This window comes from Micromesistius poutassou (genome assembly GCF_964030765.1).
Source record: "Micromesistius poutassou genome assembly, contig: SCAFFOLD_5628, whole genome shotgun sequence".
In the NCBI taxonomy this organism is placed as follows: Eukaryota; Metazoa; Chordata; class Actinopteri; order Gadiformes; family Gadidae; genus Micromesistius; species Micromesistius poutassou.
The window spans coordinates 10,562-15,107 of NW_028176840.1; the positions used below are offsets into that span (position 1 = coordinate 10,562).

Sequence of the window (4,546 nt, forward strand, 5' to 3'; positions counted from 1 at the left end):
TCTCTCCTTTGTTGAAGTAATGGTGTACAGTTAGTTCCCCTCCCAACAGTGACAAGTACATATAATGAGGCCCCCTGTAGATAGAACGAGCTTAAGACCACCAGAGGCTAGGAGGAAAGTAGGGGCGACAGTTTGTACAAATGACTGCTTGTCCCTTTAATGTTTTGTGTGTCTAACTAACTAAGCAAAGACACAGAAAGAAGCCTGCGGTTTAAATTGTGCGCTTTTAGTTGGATTAATGGTGGAACGGTATCTTGAAAGCTCTGTCCCCTTCAAAACCCCTTCCCATTGTGGAAAGTGAAATATCAACATGTTTGTTCTTCCTCTCCTCCCTGCAGAACGATGTGAAGTTCGACCAAAGGCGGACCAAAAGCACGGCGTGGTGAACATTCCCATCGGGTTCTTCTCACTTTCCCGCCGACGCAACATCCCCATCCGTTTCCCCGGAGCTCACCGCTCACCGGAGCCCCATGGGGATGGGTACGTGCCTGGATACGGGAAGGACATACTATGACCTCGCCACCGGTCACAGGCTTCCCAAGGTCATGTCGCTATGGCAGCTGACACTCTGCTTCCTGTCGCTCATCTCGGCAAACTCTGAGCCCACTGTGGCTGGGGGGGCGGCCCTGAACGTCTTCCAGTCGGAGAGGAAGGAGTGGGCTCTGAACCACCTGACGGTGCACCGGAGCACGGGGGCGCTGTACGTGGGCGCCGTCAACCGCATCTACAAGCTGTCGGCCAACCTCACCCTGCTGGTGTCCCACGACACGGGCCCGGAGTACGACAACAAGGCCTGCTACCCGCCCCTCATCGTCCAGCCCTGCTCGGAGCCGCTGGCCTCCACCGACAACGTCAACAAGCTCCTGCTGGTGGACTACTCCCACAACCGGCTGCTGGCCTGCGGCAGCCTCTACCAGGGCGTGTGCAAGCTGATGCGGCTGGGCGACCTGTTCATCCTGGTGGAGCCCACACACAAGAAGGAGCACTACCTGTCCAGCGACAACCACACGGGCACCATGTACGGCGTGGTGGTGCAGTCGCCGGGCCAGGACGCCACGCTGTACGTGGGCACGGCGGTGGGCGGCAAGCAGGACTACTTCCCCACCGTGTCCAGCCGCAAGCTGCCGCGCGACCCCGAGTCCTCCGCCATGCTGGACTACGAGCTGCACACGGACTTTGTGTCGTCGCTCATCAAGATCCCGTCGGACACGCTGGCGCTGGTGCCGCGCTTCGACATCTACTACGTGTACGGCTTCTCCAGCGGGCCCTTCGTCTACTTCCTGACGGTGCAGCCCGAGACGCCGCCCGAGAGCGGCACGCCGGCGGGCGGCTCCCCCGGCGACCTCTTCTACACCACGCGCATCGTCCGCCTCTGCAAGGGCGACAAGAAGTTCCACTCGTACGTGTCCCTGCCGCTGGGCTGCGTGCACCGCGGGGAGGAGTACCGGCTCCTGCAGGCCGCCCACCTGGGCAAGGCGGGCCGCGCGCTGGCCCGGGCGCTGAACGTCAGCGCCCAGGAGGACGTGCTCTTCGCCGTGTTCGCCAAGGGCCAGAAGCAGTACCACGAGCCGCCGGACCACTCGGCGCTGTGCGTGTTCACCCTGCGGGAGATCAACGCCCGCATCAAGGAGCGCCTGCAGTCCTGCTACCAGGGCGAGGGACACCTGGAGCTGCACTGGCTGCTCGGGAAGGACGTGCAGTGCACCAAGGCGGTAAGAGACTGGACTGATGGATGGGGAAAAGAGGGTGGTAAGGGAGGGAGGGAGGGAGGGAAGGAGGGAGGGAGGTATGGAGGGAGGGAGGCAGCCAGCAAGTCACGGAGATGAGATGTGGAGCGAGAAAGAGAGCAGTAGGGTGGTGAAGAAGATGGATAGATGGAAGGGTAGAGAGTAAAGGAGGCGCTGTGAGAAAGAAAGGCAGAGAGGGTTAGAGAGAGAGGCAGAAGGAGAGAGACGGAGAGAGCGGGCCAAGCAGAGAATTGAGGGAGAAACAAAAGAGGAGTCCAAGGAACTGAAATCACCACACACAATTGTTCACACAAAACACACACAAAATGAGGTCTTATCGTGCACCCCTCCAAACACACAAGCACACAAGCACACAAGCACACTCACACTGCATCTCCAATCTAGAAACAGGGTCAGGTGCGTGAGCAGCCTTGACTTAGTCTTACAGTGTTCTCCAGCTACCCAACGGTGCTGGTTGCACTGTGAGGGGCTGATAGGGGTGCCAGCCCAAGAGAACCTGAAACACCATTAAGATTTCCCCAGGGACGGGACTGGCCAGGGGGAGATTAGTTTTACTATGCTAATCAAAGGAGTTTTCTATTTAGCTTGGGTTTTATTCACCCACTCGGTCTGCAAAACTCCCCCACCCACTTTTCCTGGCTGTCCCACTCTCTTTTGTATTTTGATCCTGCATATTCTCCCTTTCTCACTCGCTCTCCTTCACTCTCTCTCTTTCTCTCTCTCTTGCTTGCTCTCTCTCTCGCTCTCTTACTCTCGCTTTCTCACTTTTTTTTCTCTCTCTCTTTCTCTCTCTCACTCTCACTAGCTCTCTCTCGCTCTCTCTCTCTCTCTCTCTTACTCTCGCTTTCTCGCTTTTTTTTCTCTCTCTCTTTCTCTCTCTCACTCTCACTAGCTCTCTCTCGCTCTCTCTCTCTCTCTCTCTCTCTCTCTCTCTCTCCATCTCCTTTCTTTATCTTCCTTTCAGTGTTCTTCCTCCCATCTCTCTTCAGTTTTCCTGTGCTTTTCCCGTAGCCAGCTGTGGTTGGTTGAACCTGAGAGACCTATGCTTGAGGTTTTATAAGAGGTCTTGCTTACAGCGAGCACTTACATGTCTGTGCCTTTTGTGAAACCTGCATATTTGAAAGGCTTGTAGCAAACACAAAAGGCTTTTATCAGAAACAAATGGCTTTCATCCAAACAGAAGGGATCTCTAGAAACAACCAAAACAACCAAAACATTATATGCGTCACATCTCGCATCTGTTTGGATTTCGCTATTCCATTAAACAAATGGGTTGTAATGAAATATGACAATGACAAACGCGTTGTTATTTAGCCATTCATTACGGCTTGGCAGACAGTCAATGGTCTTAATTAATTTTATTGGAGTTAATTAAATAACAATGGTTAAATCCTGGTTGGATGTAGCTAAATTGTACATTTTCGCTTATAAGCTAATTACACAGAACAGCAGAAGATCAAAACTAAGCTAATCTTGGCGCCAGGATTTAGCAGTACTCAGATCAGGCAATCTTATTTTTTTTACCATTAGCTGCACAATAATAAACACATATTACTAAAGTAACGCACTCACCAATAATGGGGGAATGCTCTCTCTCTTAATGACTTTATAGTATACATTTATAGGACATTTATTCTATATTTTTAAGACAGCAATGAGCACTATGTGTAGTAAAAAAATACTTTACGGTTAACAATATACAGCCCACTCAAACTAGTTAGACGTGATCTCCTCATACAGCAGCCAGACCTGTAGGGATGCTGAGCTAGGAACTAGCATCCCTTAACAGATTGATTTAGCCATGCAGCTGATTAGAAGAGACTGGAGATGGGTGGCAGCTCAAGCAACAACAGCTAAACACCCTGTTCCCTTTCATGCCCAATCAAAACATCTCATCCCCCGTTGTGAGCTTCTGTGATGTCGGCAAGTCACAGCATCCACTACTACTATGATGAGAATTACATTTAGGAATACCCTTCCATCCAAAGCGACTTGCCTTGGATTCCTATATACAGTATGTATCTGAATCTTTACGGCCTCGTGCTCAAGATGCCGTTACCGTGGACACGGTGGGATCGAACCCGGTGTATTTGAACACCCTAGCAACACTACGTGCCCGAATCCTGTGCCCGAAAATACACACACACAGTTGTTCTACATCTCTTGTTCTCCATGAGCGATTATTTATGTGCCCCAAAAGTACGTACAAGCTGAAAAGACATATACCAAGTATAACAGGAGGACTCCAAAATCTAATAAAAATGCCTCGGAGGCTGGTGTGCTCTAACCCTTCAGAGATCAGCAGATGATATGTTAGCTCCTCCGCGAGTCAGTTTAGCTCCTAAACTCCTCTTCCCACGCATCTGCAGCCGACTCCTTCATCTCCCTCTCTCTCGCTCTCTCTCTCTCTCTCTCTCTCTGTCTCTCTCTCTCTCCCTTTTTTATTTTCCACCTCCCACCATCCTTTCTTTCTCATCATCCCTCAACCCTCGATTGACTCTGGTGTCTTAGTACTCTTTTTTCCAAACTTTTGATATAAAATACTATCAAATCCCTAAAATTCCCTAACCCCCAAAACCATAATGGATGTAATGTATAACCACTAACCACTTCCTCCTCTTGTTGTACTCCTCTTCACCCGCCATCCTTCCTCTCCACTCCCACTCCCCCCCCTCAATTCCGACCCCCCCTTACTCCCACCCCCCCCCCACTCTCCCCCTCAATCCCCCCCCCTTCTCAATTCCCCCCATCCCTACTTTCCATCTGCGCCCACCCATCCAAACCTCCTATCCTCCCCT

The 4,546-nt window shown here is 51.6% G+C and overlaps 1 pseudogene across 1 annotated transcript; it reads left to right on the top strand.

Moving 5' to 3' along the window:
- Nucleotides 1–476: 476 nt before the first annotated feature.
- Nucleotides 477–1,712, top strand: LOC311377531 (plexin-A2 pseudogene; annotated as a pseudogene). Its single transcript has one exon. The product of its transcript is annotated as a plexin-A2 pseudogene (transcript).
- The last annotated feature ends 2,834 nt before the right edge of the window (nt 1,713–4,546 follow it).